This window comes from Rhinatrema bivittatum, chromosome 10 (genome assembly GCF_901001135.1).
Source record: "Rhinatrema bivittatum chromosome 10, aRhiBiv1.1, whole genome shotgun sequence".
NCBI lineage: Eukaryota > Metazoa > Chordata > Amphibia > Gymnophiona > Rhinatrematidae > Rhinatrema > Rhinatrema bivittatum.
Genome location: NC_042624.1, coordinates 42813555 through 42836330, shown reverse-complemented (window position 1 = coordinate 42836330; position 22776 = coordinate 42813555). Strand labels below are relative to the sequence as shown.

At 44.0% G+C, this 22776-nt stretch overlaps 1 protein-coding gene across 7 annotated transcripts in view; it reads right to left on the bottom strand.

Annotated features, from left to right (window-relative positions):
- The window catches only part of SLC35A3 (solute carrier family 35 member A3), a 153644-nt gene that overhangs the window by 47711 nt on the left and 83157 nt on the right, over window positions 1-22776 (bottom strand). The window contains exon 1 of one of the 7 annotated variants that reach the window (XM_029617951.1): window positions 23-46. The exons of the other annotated variants lie outside the window; for them this stretch is intronic. The gene's annotated coding sequence lies outside the window, so the exon portion shown is untranslated. Of the gene's footprint in view, window positions 1-22; window positions 47-22776 lie in introns of those variants that run through there. 7 annotated transcript variants of the gene reach the window in all.

The following is a 22776-nucleotide window of genomic DNA, read 5'->3' as shown; positions in this document are numbered from 1 at the left end:
TTTAAAAGATCGATTTACTTACCTTTAAATATAAATGCTGCTGGTTTTATCCTGAACGTTGAAAGCCTTTCAACGTTCAGGATAAGTAAATTGACAGTGAGTAAGGTAACAGGAGTTCCTTCTTTCCCACTGCTAGGGCTGAACTGTACTGATGCTTCCTGCTTGTTATAGGCTGCGCTGTCTCACAAAACTTTTGGGTGGGCCTGAAAGAAAAGAAAGAAAGAAAAGTGGGTGGGCCATGGCCCACCCAGGCACTCCCGTAGCTATGCCACTGCTGTGGACAGGCCTCATTGGCAGCAGCAGCAGCCAATCACAGGAACAAGTCCCACCTACCAAGCCCAAAAAAAAAAAAAAAAAGGCAAATCACTATAAAACAAGCCCAAACTTTCAGGAAATAAGCAAGGTTTGCAACACTGAGTTCAGGGCAGTACAGAGCAGAATGTACCAACAGTGCTAGTCTGCTCTTGTTTGCATAAAAAAGTGACAGCCTAGTGTCTGTTCACACAGCAGGAGTGTTTCCTTTCATTTCTCTTAATTTTTCCCAGAGCCTTGGCAGAGAAGACTTAGAAATTAAGAAACTTTCAGCTCACATCCAACGGTTGCTAACATAACAATAGGGCTGATTTAGTAACAGTGCGCTCAGGCAGAGCGCACTGTTAGCCCCCGGTTGGACGTGTTAAGGCAGGTGTTAATTTCGGCCAGCACCAGGAAAGTGTACAGAAAAGCAGAAAACACTGCTTTTCTGTACATCCTCCGACTTGGTATCATAGCGATATTAAATCAGAGGCCCCAAAATTTAAAAAAAAAAAATAAAAAATTTAAAAATCTGCCCGCACGTTGGAAAATGGACGCTCAATTTTGCCAGCGTCCATTTTCTGAACCTGTGGCTGTCAGCGGGTTCGACAACAGACACCGGTAAAATTAAGCGTCAGCTGTCAAACCCGCTGACAGCCACCACGAGGCGCTAGGGATGCGCTAGTGTCCCTAGCGCCTCCTTTTTTACCACGGGCCCTAATTTGCATGCCTTTACTTACTGAATCGCACGCCCAGGAGAGTGGCCTGTGTGTGCGTCGGGAGAGCAGGTGCTCGCCAGCTCTCCCGTGTGTTTTACTGTATCGGCCCAATAATATCATAGTAATGATGGCAGAAAAAGACCAAATGGTCCATCTAGTCTGCACAGCAAGTTTCTTATGGAAGTAACTGCCTCTCCATGCAGGTTACCCCCAAGCCATATATTAAGGGTAGTAATATTTACGATTAAAACCAAGCAACCGTCAAACCCATAACAAAATTACTGCTAGCAACATTTTTAGGGGGTGAGCAGCTGAAGTCTAATGATTTTTGCAGTTAAGTATTCTGTGCCATATTTGTTTAGGAGAAAAATTTCTCGCCCACCGAGAGAAGGCTGAAGAACAGAAGATCCTGGCAGCACTTAGTCCAATTGGTTCCCTTACCCATTCAGCAAATGTGGAGGGAGGAGGAGAAGGATGCACCATCCAGGCTCCAGGAGGAGAGAGAGAGAGAATAGCAGCTCCTCGGCATTTAACCACTACAGAGGAGAATCAAGGAGGTACCTAACGGTGAGAGACGCAGAGGAGAAGTTGGAGAATTCAAGATCAAGCATTTGGATCCCAGGTGTTTGAAATGGGAATTAAACTGGGACGTGGACCCTATTTCACAGTAACCCAAGGAGGCTTCATCTTCTAAGCTAGGTTCCTTATTTTGGCTTGCTTTATGGAGAGTGACTGAAAGAGTTGTACCAAATGCCATTGTAGACGTTTGAACTGCTTCATCTGGAAAGTTGTGTTGGAACACCAACTTTGTGTACGGCTTGTTTACTGGCACCCAGCAACGCCCAGGGCTCCAGGAGGTTATCCTCCCCCCCCCCCCCCCCCTACAGAGAATCCTGTAACTCTGGGGTTGAAACAGTAGGAGTAACTTATAAAGGACACTTAACCCTGGTACTGAGTGGGCCCCCCGTGGAGTCCTAGAGGAGACCCCAGGCCGGGATCACACAACTAACCTACTTTCATTTCACAATTAACAGCAGTTTTAAACAGATGGCACCTCATTAAATGACAGCAAAAAAAAAAAAAGAGAAAAAAAAATATAAGACTTATAATGATAACAAAGCAGCATTTGAATTCAGTTTATCCGAAAGCTGCAAGGCTGATATACTCCTTAAGTAAATGATTAGCGCTAATGTGACACCATAAACCCTTCGCAGGGTTTAAACATTAACTTATTGAAGTTATTTTCTCCATAGCTTTAGGGACTTAGGGAGCAATTGTACCACTTGAAAGTCCCCAGCAAGTGGTTAGAGCAGCACTGAGGGAGGAGGCATCTGGTTCCCTCTGCAAACTAACCACCATTGCTTCCAAGAGGAGATTTCATCCTCTCCCTTTGGCAGTGGTTGTAATGCAGTCGTCATGTCCCCAGTGGGGTGCGGGGGAGAGGGGGCAGGGCGTTTACATGCCCTGCCCCATCCCATGTTATACAAGTTCTTAATCTCAGCCCAAACGGCCAAGGTACTATCCTCAACTCCTAGCTCAAGCCCTACACTTCAATCCCAGAGGCCTCTGGACATGGGACAGAGAAGTCTTGACCAATCAAACTATAGAGAAGGTAATGTTCATGCAAAGTCATGGGGGCAGGTGAGGGGAGCCCACTTTTGCATCCCCACTGCTATTTCTTGGCATACAGGTGTTAGACTCAGGGAATTAACTACAGAGGAAGCTGCCTGATGCAAATAAGCAATATATTCCAAAATGTATCACTGCACAAACACCTTGGACCCAATTTACTAGCCTGTTTTTTCTGCATTCTGATTTCTATGGGAAAACGTTTAGCAACTAAGACCCAAAGTTAAGTTCATTACTTACCCTCAATTAGCCAGATACAACATTGTGCATTCAGGCTAGCACACAGGTTAACCTACGGTTGGACGATGTCCATTCCCGACACAATAAGGAGACCAGCACGTCCAAAACGCACGTTCAAACCAGCGCATAGCTAATAGTGTTCATCACATGTAAATGCCATGTTGATGAAGCTATTAACTAGTACCATCAATGTAAAATAAATAAATAAATAAATAAAATAACCACGTGCCCAACACGCACATTTTAACCCTCAAAAATGAACACCAGCCCGAGATCTGGCGTCAAGTCTTGAGGTGCCCAAAAGCTTGCACAGAAGAGCAGAAGATACTGCATTTCTGTGGTTCTTCCAACTTAAAATGGTTGTGGTATTAAGGCAGAGGAACCACAGAAAGCAGAAACATAAAAAATAAAAAAATAATAAAAGTCTTTATGGTGGTCAGGTTAGGAAAACGGACGCTCAATTTACTCATAAAATTGAGCGTTAGTTTTCCTAACCTGTAGACAGCCACATCTCCTGGGCGCCCGATGCCATGGACGCACAATTTATCCCTAGGGCGTCCTTTTTAGTGCAGTGATTCATTTGCCTACTGCATAGAGTGCCCAAGAGAGGCGAACATTTGTGCAGTAAAAAAAAAACCAAAAAAAAAAAACAAAACAGGTGCTCAGTTTGGATGCATGGTTTTTATGCACACTTTATTGCATCAGGTTGAACAATAATAACCTTTCACCCAACAGTGGTAAACGAGAAAATAGCAATCTGGTAAATCAGTAATGTCTGTGTCACTACTGTCTCAAGGAAAATGCTGAAGGTTGTAAAAGAGCAAGTACAGTGCATCAAACATGATAGGACTGTCCTCATGGAGGGGGAGAAGACTTGATGTTTATTATTTAAAAAAAAAAACCAAAACAGGGATAAAATGGGGTAAGGGTGTCTGAGTCTTCTGTGAAGCTGAGAATTGCATCACTGACTCAGATGCGACTGGAGGTGTGTGGACGGGGGGTGGGGGGGAATGCTTTAGTAGCTGCAGCAAATCTTTGTTAAAAACATTTTTTTCCCTGGGAGATTTTTCAGTTCCAAATCGTTTGCAACTAAGTGATCACAAGATTCCTATTTCTTCTAAAGGTTTGCAATTTACCACTTTATTGCTTAAATCACCAGTAAGGGAGCATTCTATAAACTGCAAATTTTGTGTTGATTAAATCCATTCTTATCTACTGAGGCTTTTCATACTGTATTAAAGCTCTTGTTATTTCAAGTCTTGACTATAGGACATAGGTCTACCGACTTCTAATCTCCATGCCCTCCAGGTGGTCCTGAATGCTGCAGCCAGAGTTTTGATCACATTACCCCTATAACTCTATAGTCTGCATTGGCTCCCAATTAGCTGGAGTGTTAAATTTAAAGTCCTTATCATGATCTTCAAGATACTAAATTCTGAGATGCCTTATAGTAATCACCATTTTACCAAAGATCTATTCTCTAAGCCGAGTGTTGCCTTCATGTCATAAGAACTTTTTTTTAATTTAAACATGTTTATCATTATCAAGGCGAACGCATTACAACAACATTGTGCCATCAAGTACAAAATAGAAACTATAAGAAGGTATGATATGAGCGCACAAGTTGCACAATATGGAGCAAACAAGGAAAATACATCCTTCAGCCTTAACAGTTTTAAAGAGTAACCCAAAGCTACCATGGCTTAACCACCATGGTTAGACCCCTCCCCGGATGACAACAAGGACATCAAAGTCAACTAACAGTATCCTGTGTTCAATACCAAGTCTTAGGGCATCAGGAAGTACCGATAATGTGAGCGTATTGGGAGCAGCGACAGCTACAGAGCTGCGTAGGTAGTTATAGGGAGCAGACCGAAAGGGTTGATCATGATACATATCTAAGCTTGAGCTTCCAGCCAAGACTGATATGCCTCCCAAGTCCTGTGAAAGGAAGGTAGCCGGTTATGATGAGTTGCTGTGAGGTGTGCCATTTGGAATAAAAAGTAAAGTTTATGCTGAACTTGGGCGATACTAGGCATCTTGCTATCTTTCCAATGTTGTGCCAGAACCGTTCTTGCGGAAATAAAGACTTGTTGCAGAAATCGGTGTGTCCTTATTGAGTCCATCAATGGGTAATGTCAAAAGAATGTGCCACAGTTCCGCTGACACATCAGACTTGAGAATGTTTGACACCCATGCCAAAACCGCCGTCCAGAAGTTCTGCACTCTTGGACATTGCCACCAAATGTGATATGTGCCCACTGCACCACAGTTCCGCCAGCATAAGTCTGAGGTGTGTGGTAGGAATTTGTGCACTCGATCCGGTGTATAGTGCCACCTATAAAGTAATTTATAACAGTTTTCTTGCAACTTGACAGAAATAGAGCACTTGTGGGCTATGGAAAAAATAGAATCCCAGTCTGTGTCCGTGAAGCTCTGTAGAAAGTCAGCATTCCATGCCTTCTGCTGCGTAAAAAGGACTGATGGGTTTGTTACTAAGCACCATATAGATTTTTGAAATGATGCCCCGGATCTGGTGGGCATTGATACAGAAATTTTCGAACAGAGTACTGCTCAGCCTTAAGGTACCCCGTCTAGCTTCTCGTTTAACAGCATGATACACACTGGCATCCAATAAAAAGTCTACCTTATCTAAATGAAAACGGGAACCAATGCCCTCCCTTGTCAGGATAACCCCCTGGTTCAGGATGTGTGCTATTCTGCATATGCCCGCTTGTACCCAAAGAAAAGATGCACCCTCCGGATGTGGAGCTGGCAGTAATGCGTTGCCAAAAATATGGATTAACGGGGAATACAGTGTAGGTCCAACTAAAGCTGACCGCCATCGCAACCATACCTTCAGAGTGGTATCAAGGGCAAAAGGTAAATAAGCCATGCCTCGCCAGGTCGATCTAGGCTGCCACAGATGGGCAGAAAGTGGCTGTGACCCTGAGCATGTTTGTTCAAAAAGAGCCCATTGCGGCAGTGCCTTATGGCTATGTAAAATAACCAGGGTTCACAACTGAGCGGCACAGTAATACCATTCTAGATTTGGGACCCTGAGACCTCCGCGTTGTTTAGGGCGGTAGAGTAGCTGTGAACTCGGGGGGGGGGGGGGGGGGGTCATCTCTTCCAAATGAAGCCAAATATAAGTTTTTGCCATTTTTTCAAAAGCTTGGAGGGTATATATATCGGTAGCGTGGTGAAGAAATACAACAATCTGGGCAAGACATTCATTTTTATAATAGCAATACGGCCCAACCAGGAAAACGTTTCCCTTGACCACCGCCCCATATCTTTCTGAATGATCTGAACTAGAGGGGTATAATTAAGCTCATGCAGCTGGCTAACACAACTACCAATACACACACCCAAGTATTTTAAAGCCTTAGTTGCCCACTTAAAAGGGAATTGTTGTGCAAGGGTTGTAACATCAGATTTTGAGAGGTTAATATTAAGTAGTTCCGATTTGTCGTAATTCACTCTGAGCCCAGAGACAGCACGAAAGGACATCAACTCAGAGGTAACACCCCGCAGGGAATCGCAAGGGTCCGTAAGGGTGAACATGATATCGTCAGCAAATAGTGAGATTTTAATGTAGTCCTTGACTACCCTTTGTATACAAGGCATTGCCCGGATGCAGTTCTTAAGTGGTTCCAGGAACAAGGTGAACAGCAATGGGGACAACGGGCATCCCTGCCTTGTTCCCTGTCCTATAGGAAAGGTGTCTCCATAGCTACCATTTTTTTTTTTAATTTAATACTTTTATTATTAAACTTTTGATATGACAGTGCTATTACAATAGCAAGATGAATACAGAATACTTCACCAAAATCCCCCCCCCTCCCTCCCCCACCTGTTTAGTGGAACTACAGCTCCCCTACTACAGAATCCAGGCTAGGTAATATAATCGCCCTTTCGTATCATGAAGTTTACATACCCAATACTTAAGAAAAGCAAACAAACATGTTACATTAGAACAACATATTGAAATACCAGATAAAAGAAAACAAACACTCTCGCCCAAATTGTTATGTATCCATACAATTCCCCAAATATCATCTGATCACTAAGCCAATATGAGATTACATTTGAAAAATATATTCCATAAACGGTTTCCAAGATTTAGTAAATGAGTGCATTCTCCCATATTTAGCTGCTGTTAGAGAGGCCAGCTTGTAGTATGTATGAAGTTTATCTATGACCTCCGACAACTGCGGTACTTGTTCTGTTTTCCACTTGGTCACTATCAAAGTACGGGCGGCAATAAGAGCATGAGAACAGAGGCGCTGCTGGAATTTATGTAGGTCATTTGGGTAAACATGCAGTAGGACCATAATAGCAGTAGCCTGAATAGGCTCATGAAACAAGGCACTCAACCAAGTGAAAAGAATTTCCCAAAAGGTCTGGATTTTCAGACAGGTCCACCAGATATGGAAGTAAGTTCCCTTACTTCTACAGTTGCGCCAGCAAGAGTCCGAGGCCGCCGGATATATCCTATGAATTTTATCTGGGGTGAAATACCATCTATATATCATCTTATAGCAATTTTCACGCAGACCTGCTGAAATTGAGCATGTCCTAGCAAAATATAGTATAGCTTCCCAAGTTTGAGAACTCAAGTGCTCACCCAGATCCACTGCCCATTGTCTCTCGAACGTGTGGATCTCCTGCTTCTCTGGGTAGAGAGCATGATATATTTTAGAAATGGGCCCCTTTATTCTGTCACTGTACTGCACCAGCGCTTCAAACAACGAGCGACTTGGTCGTAACACTTTAGTGTGTTGTAGATTCTGAATAAAGTGGGCTACTTGTGCATATGCCAAGAAATCTTTTGAACTGAAGGAGGAGATATCCATTAGACCCTGCATGGAGAGGATCGACCCTTGGGACATCATGTGGCCAATTGTGGTAACACCCGCCTTTCTCCAAACCGATACCTGGAGAAGAGACATTTGATAAAAATATTTATAGTCCCCCACTGCTTGCCTACTACTCTGCTTCCATATGTTCAAAGTGACTTGTAATGACCAAGATATGTCTTTAACTGGCCGCCAGGAGTTCCATGGTTGCCAAAAAATGGCCTGTAAAGCCATTGTGCCTAGGATTGCTTGTTCAACGGACACCCATTGCTTTATTTCCGTGTTACGATGAATATCTATTAAGGCCCTTAACTGGGCTGCCCTATAGTACCAAAGGAGATTGGGAACCCCCAGTCCTCCCTGCGACTTTGGAAGATATAAAACCTGACGCGCTAGGCGGGGAGGACGTCTACGCCAGATGAAATCAAAAATCCGTTTTTGCCAGCGACGTATCACATGAGAAGAGACATCCACTGGTAGGGAGGAAAACAGGTAAAGAAATTTAGGCAGTATTGTCATTTTGGTAACTGCTATCCTGCCCAGCCATGAAAAAGTACACCTGTTCCATCGACTCATATCCAGGGTTACACTATTTATCAATGGAGTATAATTTAGATTGAAGAAGTCAGGTACACCCCAGAAAGCCCATCCAGGCCAGGAGATTTGCCGGATTTCAGGGATTTAATCACATCTCAATCTCACTGGGTAGGATCGGAGCATCCAGGCTCCGTCTTTGCTCAGGTGTCAGAGTAGGTAGAACTAAACCTTGTAAATATGCATTTATGTCAGTTTGTTGAATGGATTCCTCAGATTCGTACAGGTTCTGAAAGAACTTGGAAAAAACATTTCGAATTCCCGCTGAGGCAGTAAGAATCTCTCCCGCTGAGTTTTTAATTTTTAAATTATTATTTTGGGAGGTCCGTGCCCGGAGTTGACATGCTAACAAGCGACCTGCCTTGTTCCTACCTTCATAGTATTTTTGCTTTAGAAGATCCAAAGCGTGTAGTATACGCTTATTATCAAGTTGTGCTAACTCATCTTTGAGGGCAAGTAACTTCTGATAGCATTGCTTAGAATGGGTTCTCATATGTTCCTGCGATAAGGCCGAGATTTTGCTCATTAAAGCAATACGGATCCCCTGTTACTGGCGTTTGCATGCTGTTGCCCGAGAAATTAAAATCCCCCTTGCCACAGCCTTAGAACATTCCCAAAGGGTGTTAGGGGACACCTCCCCTCCAGAATTCAAACGGAAGTAATCCTGCATCTGTTCACTCAGCTTCTGTGCAAAATCTGCATCGTGTAATAGGGATTCATTCAACTTCCAGAACAGACTGCCCTCGTCCCGATCATCTAGATCCATCTCCAGTATAATGGGGGCATGATCAGACCAAGTGATAACATCTATGTCCATCCCCCCGAACCTGATTTCCCAATAATTTATCAACCAAAAAATAATCTATTCATGAATAACTATCATGAGGTGTAGAGAAAAAAAGTGTATGACCTAGATTTGGGATATCGACTTCTCCATATGTCAACCATATTCCAATCAGACATAAAATTGCGCACCAACTTCCTGCCGGATCCAGAAAGCTGAGAGTGCGGTTTGGATGTATCTAAGTCCAGTCGAAGCGTAATATTGAGGTCACCCCCTAATATAATTACTCCATCCGCATGTAATGCCAGCGCCCCATGTAGTTCCTTCCAGAAGGACCCTGTGTCTCTATTAGGGGCATAAACCGTCACTAACGTGAGTTTCTTCAAACCCAACTGAATATTTAAGATAAGGTACCTCCCCATGTGGATCTGCAGCGTGGGACAGGTACTCGAATACCAAGTTCTTTGATATCATAATCCCTGCTCCTGAGTATTTAGCCTCTGCCCCTCGGGCAGCCAGGAATACATGTGGGAAGTCTCTGTACTGTAATAACTGCTCATGTTTGCGCTTTAAGTGGGTTTCCTGAATGAATGCAATATCCGCATTTTGATGTATTAATTCTTTTCGGAGGAGAAGACGCTTTCTAGGAGTGTTTAAGCCTTTAACATTGAGAGATATTATCTTAACCATTATCAACTCGGAAGGGAAACATCGCTATACATGTATGTAAATTTGCCAGCATGTTTTCAAATGGACCTTGGGTATTTAATGGTGCATGAGAATGCATCCTCGCCTCAATATTATGAAGAGTGCATAATCTGGAACTGCCTAAATTGAAAAAGCAAGTTGGGCGTTCTGTATCCACTGACTCCTTCACTTGTACCGTAAAGGATTCGTTCACCATCGACTGCGAATCCACCCCTAGGGGGGTTTCTGATGGACACCGCTGCCTTCCTAGTCTCCGCCCCCCCCCCGGACCCATGTGCTTCAACAATTAGCATAACATTTGCCAAGAACTTAACGCGTCTACCAGAAATACTTTCAAACAGATTAGAACCATCAACATTGAAACAACTTCATGTGACATAGAAGACTGTATGATCTATACTGGAAAGAAGCTCCTAAATGTTCAGCCTAGGCTTCAATGTCCTTAAAAGAATTCCAGAGGAACAATCTGTCACCATCAGCCCTTTTCGGTAACCAGCTTCTCAGATCCAGCTGATCGTCTATGGAGCAGTTGTCTCCATCATAGATCTGCATCCGTTGTTACATGTGACGTGGGCCTGGGAGCTGGAGTGAAGTCAAAGCTGATACCGGCTTGGGTGAAGCATTCGGCCACCTCTGCTAGCATTTTAAATCTGTATGAAATACCTTGATGCTGGAAGATCAGAGCAAAGGGAAAGGCCCAACGATAGCGAATCTCTGCACGGCGCAAAACAGTTGTCGCCTCACGCAGTAGGAACCTCTTTTGCAGCGTTGAGGGCGCCAAATCGTTGTAAATGGTAATATCGTGATTACGCCATTTCCATTGGGGATGAGCCCGTGCCAGCTTGACAATCTCTTCTTTTTGTTTATAGTGAAAACATTTAATAATGATGTCCCTGGGCTAGTTATTTCGTTTGGGCCCCAGTGCTCGATGTGCTTGTTCCAAATCTACCTGGACGACACGGTCATGCTCCTCCGAGGAGATCCCAAAGCAGGTCCAGAGGTCTTGACAGAGGTTCACTGCAGTCTGCATGCTATCTGCTTATTACTCCGCCTCAGGAACTCCTAATGCGTATATTAGACCTGCGGGATCTGTTTTCAAGATCTTCTACTTTGTCCCCAATGCTTCTAGCTCTGTCATAAGCTGCTTTGTTTGGGCCGACAGAGCCTCCATCTGAATACTTTGCCCATCCGCTTTCCCGTCCAATTCATCCACTCGGGAGCCCAAGGCAGCTATGTCTTCTTTCATGTTCGATGCATGCTAAAATTTCAGCTTTATGGCTCCGCATATCCGACCTCAGTTCAATAAACCATCCGTGCATTTCATCCCTCGTGGGAAAATCTGAAGCTGGGTCCCCCGGGACGATCTCCGCGCCCTCCATTCTCACATCAGCTACTTCTTCTCCAGCAACCCTTAGTCCTTGGGAGGACATCTGAGTAGGCCTTGTTCTCAGTCACATTTTCTTCCGCTAATTTGCTAAAAGCAAACTGCTTTAAATCTGCTGCTTTTTGGCATGCGGTCATCCCGTTCCCCGGGTGCTGGAAGCTGTCTCAAGAAGAATTGGTAGATCTGTTTTGTGCCTGGAAGAATATTTATCTTGAAAGGAATTTAATGAAAAGAGCTCTCTGAGGAAAGTTTAAAGGGTTTAGCAGGGCAGAGAAAAGATCATCGGAAGAGAGGCGGCATAATTCAGCATTCAGCCGATCATCTCGCAGCGGCGTCCACCATGCCACCCCCTTCCAAAACTGCTTTTAACAACTCATGGCAGTTTGGGGCTTGCTGAGCAGAGGCATCCACTTCCTCTGTTTGTTTTAGAAGAATTTGTGTGTGAGCACGCAGGTATTCCTCTGCCCCACTCAGCCCAACCTTCCCAAGGCGGACAGTGCCTAATTTTTCACGGAAGCGTCCTCTTGTTTCTCCTTATAAAGCTGACTGCTGCCAGGCAGATATAGGGATAGTGTTGTCTACCTGCTGGAGTTCACCCGCTCCCTTTGTTTGATCTTGTGTCTGCAGCACCCAGCAACTGTCTCACTCCCCTCGTCTCCCTCTGACTCCTTAGGGATTTTAAGAAGTATATGTCCTCCCTAAGTTAGTAGAGATGACCATCCGCTGAAGTTAAATAGATTCAGTTCATGTCACGGGCAATGGCTATAAGAAATGATAGGGGAGATCGAAGGAGTATGGGCACAATGCCCCAGAACTAGTACACCCGCTCTTCCTGCGATGCACGCTGCTGCAGCCACACTTGTGGTACAGTCGTTTGTTCAGGAGGCCTCCGTACAGCTATTTATGGTATTGTGTTTGCCCCAATAATAGCACTCACCGACTCTTACAGTGGTTTCCCTACTTCTCACACGCTGCAAAATGGTGGAAGGTAACCCAGGCACCAGAGTCCTCTCCCCTGCTCAGCCTTTTCCTTTCCCTTCCTGGTGATGCTGCGAATGGCGCTGTTAAGATGGCTGCCGAGGTGACAAACAAGCCTGTGCAGTAACGAGCTCTAGGGTTCCCGACCCCGGGCAGCTATCCCACTTGCCAGGACACGATTTCCCCCCCACTTACTGCGTCCAGATGGGCACTGTATTCATAGTCCAAATTTAGGGAGCAGAACTCGGAATGTTATCTGGAGTAAGCTTCACAAGGCAGGAGCCCCTCATTTCAGCTGCCATCTCCGAGTACAGTGAACAGCTCCCCTTCCGCTTGCTGTTGTATAGTTTTAATGTCCCCTCCACGTCTGCCCAGTTTATCTCTGTGGGAAGCAATTGTGAGAGGCCTACAGCAGCAAATGGCGGTCCTCAGGATAGCGGAACAGATTTGTTTATGGAAGCTTTTTTGGAAACAAAATAGTGGGGGTCCTGCTCACAACAACAATTTAGCAGTTAATGACTGAGAACGTTAAAAGCATAAAATGAATGTGGGTCTTTATTGTGTCAGCTTGGTATATCTACCTCATAAGAAAGCTGTAATTTTTGTTTTGTAATGTTTTGCTTTTATGCTTGTTTGATTGTAACTCGTTTAGTATATTACAGAAGCGAGTCATATTTTAAAATAAATAAATACAACCGAAGCAGCAGTAGATGTAGAAAACCTTAGTGGAATATTGTAAATGAGGACGCTACTATGTGTTATAGACTAGCAAACATGAGCAAGGCTGAGGAACCAGAATGCATAAAATTTGATATTTTCTAAAAAGCCTTTTTAAACAAAAACTGTATATTAGTAAAATTTAAATTTGAGATCTGTTAAATCTCAGAGATAGCGCACTTTATCAATGAAACATCAGATCAAAGCAATTGTACATGCTTCCTTTGCTAAGCTATGATTTATCCGCCACATTAAACCATTTCTAGACACTCAATTTCCATACTGTTCTCCAAGCTCCAGTTTTTACTGGCTTGGACTGCTCTAATTAGTTATACATGGGACTTCCAAAAACACACACACACACACTACTACTGTTACAACTAGCACGAAATGCCGCTGCCCGTTTTCTTTCCGGTACACATATTTGTGAACCTATACCACCAACTCTGCAATCCTTTCACTGGCTTCCCACAGCTGGGCGAATTCATTTCAAGCTAGCCACAATTATCCAAAGTTTATTCAGTAATATTGCTTCACCATGGGTCAATTCTGCCCTACACATTTATACTCCAGCTAGAACAGGCTGTTCCTCCTCGAAATCTTTTGCACATACCATCACAGATCTGCTAGATTAGATGGCACTCACAAGAGAGCATTCCTGTGGAATTCAATTCCATCGTCCATCCGCAATATCAGTGACTAAGTAGAATTTAAGAAATCCCTAAAAACATCTCACTTTCACAAGGCATTTGCATTAGATCCCGAATAGTTTACTGATCTCAGGTTGTTGCCTCCTGATGACATCAGGCTCTTATGAGTTTCTTCTTCACTTTAATGCTGTAATTTTTGATTTTATGTATGTAGACTTGTACCCTGCCCTGAACTTTGGAGGGTGAGAGGTATAAATTCTTTTAAATAAGTGCATAAATAACTGAATAGAGATTTCCTGGAGATATTTTCCAGCTGGAGCTGTTAGAGAGGCTGTCTAGGCAAGGCCTTCTGTATTTAGAGCATTCCAGAAGCTGTGGCAGCTGCCAATTGGCACTGCTCAAGGCATCAGCCACTTTGCTTTTGCATCAGCTGTATTGAATTTGCTTTTATGGTGTGGGGAAGAATTGGAGAGTTGTGTGGGATTGGGGATGGGCGGCGAGTGTCTGGAACCCCCAGGACAGGGTTAGTGTGGGTTGGGCTCCAATCCCTTGATGTGAGGGGGCCCGTGGTAGATTTTATTCAGGCTCAGGCCCGTTCTCTGTGAGAGTGGAGAGCTGGGAGAATTTTACCACCAACCCAGCTGGGAGAGAGGGGGGGGGGGGGGGGGGGTTGGGATAGGGAAGGGAAGGAAATTGGGGTGGATTTTGTTCTGGCTATTTTTAGAAGAGGAAATAGTTTAAAGTAGGTTTAACTTATTTTATTGTGATTTGGTAATTTTGTAAATTTACTGTAAGTTATGTTTGTTTTTGTAAGCAATTAGGTTATAAACTAAAAATATTATATACTCTCTCTGATAGTCATGTAATTTGGAAAGTGTTCTGCGCTTTTGGGTTAAACTCTGCACCCTAATTTGCAGGAAGACAGTAGAGCTGATTGATAGAGATGACAGGCTTGATGACCTAAGTTCAATACATTGCCTGAACAAGGATGTTCTCTGGAGACAGAAAGCCACAGTTTGAGAACTGAAAGTAAAACTACAGAGATTTAATGAGATCTTCAAAACTGAGCACTTGCCTCCCAGTAGATATGAGTGGGTTTTTTTATTTTTTTATAAACTTTACTAATTCTACAGGGGAATCTTTGGGAATGCCATAAAACAACGCTCCAAATATAGTTCATGGTATATTTTTAAAGCTTTTGTTAAAAAAAAAAAAAAAGCTATCCATGATTAATCTAGGCCCCCCTGACACCTATTCACTGAAGTGGAGATGTGAATAGAAAATTTGTGAACCATGCCCCTCTCAGTTGGCTTTGGGAAATAAAATAATCAAACTATAATTCAGTTTTTGAGTGTGGCTGCCAACAATCTCAATTTTACTCCTTTAAAACATGTAAATTCCAAACATAAAACCTTACATCATCATTATTTTAAAAATACACTATTTTGTGTGAAAGACTGATTTAAAGCAAGGCTTTCTGACAGTGGTTTAAATCAAATCCACACTGAGGAATGGCTGTGGGAAAAAAAAACAAAAAAAGAGAGGCCACCAATAATAGGGGACTTCAGCTTCTCAGAGGTAAGCTGAGAACTTACACTAAAGCTCACCTATCTGTATCCCACCCCTGGCACGGAAAGCAGCAGGCTAGCCCTCACTTTAGAAAGAAAGGAAAGTGGGACTTGTGTCACATCCTGAGTGATTTATATTCACAGAGAAATATACCAGCTGGATAACAATTGAAGTCAAATAAGCAGCACAAAAAACCCCAAACATTTAAAATTGATAAACATTGGATAAAAGATTATTGAGCACATATTGTAACCCTCAATTTGGGGAAACAGAGATAAGGCAACCCAAAATCATTCTGGCAGGTGCAGGCAGCCTAAGACCTAAAGGACTCTGCTATTTAAACCCTATGTAACTGAGCTGGAGGAGGATAAAGCAGAGTGGCTTACCTGGGACAGGGGTTTCTCTGTGGACAGCAGGATGTCAGTCCACGAACATGGGTAACATCATCCGATGAAGCCCGGCATGGACCTTTCACTGTGCAAGCCCATGCACGCCAACATACCACTCGGAGGCCCCTTAGCAAACATAACTCTAAGGGGAAGTGGGCAGGTTGCTTGAGGAGAGACATCCTGCTGTCCTCAGAACACCTGTTACCAGAAAGCAACTCTGCTTTCTCTGAGGACAAGCAGGATGGCAGTCCTCACACATTGGAAATCCCTAGCTACAGACTGTCCCGAATAAAAGGGAAAAAAAGAGGAGGAAAAAAAGTACCAACGAGCACAACAGTATTTTTGTTGGCAACAAGCCTTTTTCCATTTTATACTTATTCTATGAGGGGCAGTCTGAAATGAAAATAACATGCCCTAGAAGAGAAAGGAGTTGGGTTCTACACCTCAAACAAATTCCTGAAGGACAGACTGGCCAAACCTACTGTTTCGACGGCCACCCATAGCCAAGAAGTAGTGAGATGTGAATAGGCAGCGAGAACGCCATGTCACAGCTTTGCAGATCTCCCCCATAGGGTCTGATCATCAGTGAGCCACTGGTGCCGTCATAGCTTGGATAGAGTGAGCCTTGACATGGCCCACAAGACTCAAGCCTGCTTGGGCATAACAGAAAGAATGGTTAGCAAATTGCCTATTAGATACAGTCTGTTTGACAACAAATGTTGGTATAAAAAAAAAAAAAAAAAAAAGCTGGGTGGACTGTTTATGGGTTTTAATCTGCTCCAGGTAGAAGGCCAAGGCTCTTTTACAGCCCAAACTGTGCAGTGCTTGTTTACCTTGGTGGAGTTGTGGCCTGGAAACTAATGTTGAAAGGATAATTGACTGGTTAAGATAGAATTCTAGAATCAACTTAGGTAAGAACTTAGGGTGATTCTGTGCACCCATCCTATCATGACAAAATCTGATATAAGGTGGATAGGTTACTAGAACCTGAAGCTAACAGACCCTACATGCTGAAGTAACTGCCACCAACTTCCAGGTCAGGTACTTCAGGTCACAGGAGCACAGTAGCTCAAAGGGAGCTTTCATCAGTTGGCTCAGTGCCATGCCCAGGTCCCAAAACAGTGGGAGGCTTCAAATAAAGCCAATCTTGCAAGAATCGGACAAAGGCTGTATAGAGCTGGGTTTACCTTCTACCTGCTGGTGATACAGTGCCAATAGCACAAACCTGGTTTTGAGACCAGAATCTGACATATGTAGAAGGTATTCAAAGCAGATTTTGTGTGGACCAGAAGAAAGGATCTAGGGCCTTCTGCTCACACCACAGGACAAAATGTCTTCCATTTAAATCCATAGGACTTTCTAGTGGAATACTTTCTTAAAGCTAGCAGAACTTGAGATACATCAGAACAAGGATTGCAATGTCAACCTCTCAACATCCAGGCAGTGAGAGCCATGGGATGGCACGACTTTCCTCAATACTGAGTGATGAGTTCTGGTGAAGTCCCGAGTTCGATTTGATTTCCACTCCTCAGGGAGATATCCATCAGGGAACGCATCTGTCTTGGCCAAAAGGGGGCTACAAGGATCATAGTCCCTGGTCTTCTCTTAGCTTCAGAGTCTTCAACACTAGCAGTGTCTGAAGATACACATATATAAACCCTCTTCCCCAAATTTAGGGTAAAGGTGTCCAAGTTTAGTTTGCCCTGTGCCTGTTTTATGAAGCAGAAGGGCCGAACCTTGCTGTTCAGAGGGGATGCAAACAGATGCACCATCGGGTTACCCCACTGGTGGAAAATGTTTTGCTATCCCCTCGGTCCAGTGACCACTCATGTGGCTCCAGGATTTGGCTTAATCTGTTTGTCAGGACATTCTCCATGCCTGCCAGATACATGAAAACTGTCCCTTGAGAGATGGTTAGTCCCACAGCTGGACAGCTTCCTGATATGGAAGGTATGATCCCATACCTCCCTGCTTCTTGATGTAATACCTCACAACCTGATTGTCCATTTGAACTAGGACCACTTTGGCTAACAATCTATGAAGGTCTTTAGCACATACTGGATCACCCTCAGCTCCAGGAAGTTTGTGATAAACCTTTATCTGAGCAGACCAGAGACCCTGGGTGCACAGCTCCTCCACATGAGTTTCCCCACACCAAGTTGGATGCATCTGTGGTAAGGACAATTTGGTCCAGAGAGATTTGAAAGGGTATACCCCCTGGTCAGATAGGAACTCCCTAACCTGGTTGCGGGATAATTCCGGAGTGGTTGTCAGACATAGATGCTGTCTTATAGATCCAGGGTAGCCTGCAACCACTGAGATCTGAGGGTCCATTGGACTCTCCTCATGTGGAGTTATGCCAAGAAAGTGACATGTACAGTGGACACCATATGGCCCAACTCCCTCAACATGTCCCATGCTAATGTCTGCTGACTCATTTGAATCCTTTGTACTTAAATATCAAGGCGATAGCTCTCTGCTGTGAAGGAAGGCTTTTGCCTCAGTCATGTCTGGCAGAGCTCTGATGAACTCCAATTGAGATGACTGGCTCAACTGGGATTTGGGGTAGTTGAGAATAAACCTTAGTAATGCCAAAAAGCAGATGGTCTGGCACATCAATTCTATGGTATCCATCTGCGATGTGCTTTTAACCAACCATCCAAAATAGAGACTCATACACATCCCCGACTTGCACAGATACAGCACCACCATGGCAAGGCATTCGGTAAAGACATGCAGGTTGATTCCAGGCCAAAGGATAGTACGAGGTACTAGAGGGGATGGTGCCCCATCATAAATCTAAGGTATTTCCTATGACAAGGGAATATCTCTATGTGAGTTTAAGCATCATGTTGCATGTGATGGTCGCGGCAGGCCCACAGCCAGGCCCTCTTACCCTCTGCTGTCTACTCCAGCGTCTGGTTCCACTTCCCTCGTGGCTGTGGGCCGCCATCCCCATCCCCGGTGCTCCTGGTTCTACGACAGACTCCTGTGCTCCACAGCGGGCCTCTCCGCGTGGTCCGCAGAGAGACGCCACCATCCCGTGCTGCGCCCCTCCCTAGGCGCGCGCATTTCAGCTTCCTATAAAGGGCCCGCGGCAGGAACTTGGCCGCGGCCCCGGATGATTACGTCACTGTAGCTCTGGGATATAAGGCCAGACTCTGCTCCGGACGTGTACTTCGTTGCCTCCTGGCGATTCCTGATCCCTGGTTTGTCTTCTCCGTTCCTGTGTTTCGTGCTACCCAGCTTATCCTTACGGACTGATCACTGACCACTGCTTTGCCTGACTACGCTATTGATCTTCTCCTGACCATGCTACTGTTCCTCTCCTGGACTTTATTTTAGCTTTGCCTCTCCTTGATTGCCACCAGCCTGTTCTACAATGCCTCTATTGTGTCAGTCCTGGAAATGGCCTTTCAGGCTTCGGCCTGCTCTTGCTCGGGCACCCCCTGTCAGACTTTAGTTCCTATTGGTGCCCGGGTCTCCGAGACTCCGCCTCATCCAGTACAGACTCTTCAGTTCCGCTGTTGCTGCCTCTGGGCTGACCTCTCTATCCTCTCATCAACCACTACACACGGAGGCTCACCTAACTCCAGCTGGCCCCAGTACTCAAAGGCTCAACCCGCAGGGAACAAGGGCTGGTATGTTCTTAAGCGCCAGCCGGCCTCTGTCAGTCAGCTCATTCCGCCTGCCGACAGTAGGACCTCTCCTATGGGTAGCGTCAACCCCACTTCGGCCCAAGGGTCCACCTCCTGTGCAACACATCAAGATAGCATACCCAGTCCTCTTTTTGAAGAATTAAGATGCCCAGAGAAAGCATGTCAAACATTTGTCTTGATAAATGTGTTCAAGCCTCTTAGGTTTAGGATGTGATAGAATTCTGTTTTATTGGGAATCAGGAAATGCTTAGAGTAGAATCCCCACCCTCCTTCCCCTGGTGGACCAGGGTTGACCACTCTGGTCTGTAAGAGGGAAAATAACTTATTTTGAAGCAGTTCCTGATGCGGTAACCCACCCCATTTTGAAACCATTTTGATGGGATGTCTAATAAACTCAATATGTACCCTCTTATGATGCTGAGTACTCACTGGACTGCATTTACACTGGGCCAACTAGAATTTCCTCTGGCATGGGTATCTGAACTGGAGGGCAGGTCTGACGCAGTACTGTGTTACCACTGCTTTCACCTTATCTCTGAAGATATTCTCTTCAGAACAAGGCATGATCATGAGGCTTTCCTGGACCTCCAGTAAGATGTTTAAGGCCTGCAGCCAATCAAGTCTATAGGCACCAATCTCCATGGCAGAGATTCGATGCCATCTCGAAATCAAAGGTTGAGCAGACAATGTGTTTTACATAACATAAGAAAATGCCATACTGGGTCAGACCAAGGGTCCATCAAGCCCAGCATCCTGTTTCCAACAGTGGCCAATCCAATGCCAGGTTCTTATGGCATGGATTGGCCACTGTTGGAAACAGGATGCTGGGCTTGATGGACCCTTGGTCTGACCCAGTATGGCATTTTCTTATGTTCTTAAGAACCTGGCAAGTACCCAACAACTAAGTCTATTCCATGTTACCGTTGCTAGTAATAGCAGTGGCTATTCTCTAAGTGAACTTAATAGCAGGTAATGGACTTCTCCTCCAAGAACTTATCCAATCCTTTTTTAAACACAGCATACTAACTGCACTAACCACATCCTCTGGCAACAAATTCCAGCGTTTAATTGTGCGTTGAGTAAAAAAGAACTTTCTCCGATTAGTTTTAAATGTGCCCCATGCTAACTTCATGGAGTGCCCCCTAGTCTTTCTACTATCCGAAAGAGTAAATAACCGATTCACATCTACCCGTTCTAGACCTCTCATGATTTTAAACATCTCTATCATATCCCCCCCTCAGCCGTCTCTTCTCCAAGCTGAAAAGTCCTAACCTCTTTAGTCTTTCCTCATAGGGGAGCTGTTCCATTCCCCTTATCATTTTGGTAGCCCTTCTCAGTACCTTCTCCATCACAATTATATATTTTTTGAGATGCAGCGACCAGAATTGGTCGCTGCATCTCATACACATACGCATACACAGTATTCAAGGTGCGATCTCACGCTGGAGAGATACAGAGGCATTATGACATTTTCCGTTTTATTCACCATTCCCTTTCTAATAATTCCCAACATTGTTTGCTTTTTTGACTGCCGCAGCACACTGAAGCGACGATTTCAATGTGTTATCCACTATGACACCTAGATCTCTTTCTTGGGTTGTAGCACCTAATATGGAACCCAACATTGTGTAATTATAGCATGGATTATTTTTCCCTATATGCATCACCTTGCACTTATCCACATTAAATTTCATCTGCCATTTGGATGCCCAATTTTCCAGTCTCAGAAGGTCTTCCTGCAATTTATCACAATCTGCTTGTGATTTAACTACTCTGAACAATTTTGTGTCATCTGCAAATTTGATTATCTCACCCGTCGTTTTTCTTTCCAGATCATTTATAAATATACTGAAAAGTAAGGGTCCCAATACAGATCCCTGAGGCACTCCACTGTCCACTCCCTTCCACTGAGAAAATTGTCCATTTAATCCTACTCTGTTTCCTGTCTTTTAGCCAGTTTGCAATCCACGAAAGGACATCGCCACCTATCCCATGACTTTTTACTTTTCCTAGAAGCCTCTCATGAGGAACTTTGTCAAACGCCTTCTGAAAATCCAAGTATACTACATCTACCGGTTCACTTTTATCCACGTTTATTAACTCCTTCAAAAAAGTGAAGCAGATTTGTGAGGCAAGACTTGCCTTGGGTAAAGCCATGCTGACTTTGTTCCATTAAACCATGTCTTTCTATATGTTCTGCGATTTTGATGTTTAGAACACTTTCCACTATTTTTCCTGGCACTGAAGTCAGGCTAACTGGTCTGTAGTTTCCCGGATCACCCCTGGAGCCCTTTTTAAATATTGGGGTTACATTTGCTATCCTCCAGTCTTCAGGTACAATGGATGATTTTAATGATAAGTTACAAATTTTTACTAATAGGTCTGAAATTTCATTTTTTAGTTCCTTCAGAACTCTGGGGTGTATGCCATCCAGTCGAGGTGATTTACTACTCTTCAGTTTATCAATCAGGCCTACCACATCTTCTATGTTCACTGTGATTTGATTCAGTCCATCTGAATCATTACCCATGAAAACCTTCTCCATTAGGGTACCTCCCCAACATCCTCTTCAGTAAACACCGAAGCAAAGAAATCATTTAATCTTTCCGCGATGGCCTCTTCTCTAAGTGCCCCTTTAACCCCTCCATCATCTAACGGTCCAACTGACTCCCTCACAGGCTTTCTGCTTCGGATATATTTTTAAAAGTTTTTACTGTGCGTTTTTGCCTTTACAGCAACTTCTTTTCAAATTTCTCTTAGCCTGTCTTATCAATGTCTCACATTTAACTTGCCAACATTTATGCTTTATCCTATTTTCTTCTATTGGATCCTTCTTCCAATTTTTGAATGAAGGTCTTTTGGCTAAAATAGCTTCTTTCACCTCACCTTTTAACCATGCCGGTAATCATTTTGCCTTCTTTCCACCTTTCTTAATGTGTGGAATACATCTAGACTGTGCTTCTAGAATGTTAAAAAAAAAAAAAAAAATACCAATGACCACACCTCTTGAACATTTTTTGCTTTTGTAGCTGCTCCTTTCAGTTTTTTTCTAACAATTTTTCTCATTTTATCAAAGTTTCCCTTTTGAAAGTTTAGCACGAGAGCCTTGGATTTGCACTGTTCCTCTTCCAGTCATTAATCAAAATTTGATCATATTATGATCACTATTGCCAAGCGGCCCCACCACCGTTACCTCTCTCACCAAGTCCTGTGCTCCACTGAGAATTAGATCTAAAATTGCTCCCTCTCTCGTCTGTTCCTGAACCAATTGCTCCATAAAGCTATCATTTATTCCATCCAGGAACGTTATCTCTCTAGCGTGTCCCGATGATACATTTACCCAGTCAATATTGGGGTAATTGAAGTCTAGCAAACCACAATGAGCAATTGCTGCACCTGAAGCAATATCGTAAAATAATGATAGTGCAGACAAATATATAATCCTGACGAGGAACTTCAAAGACCATGTAAAATATAAAGTGTTTTATTCTTTCAATACGGCAACTCCACAATATTATGCAAGCAGCAACTTAATGGCGTCCCCCGACACGGACCCGTGTTTCGCCGCGGGCTGCATCGGGGGGGATCACCACTTCAGGC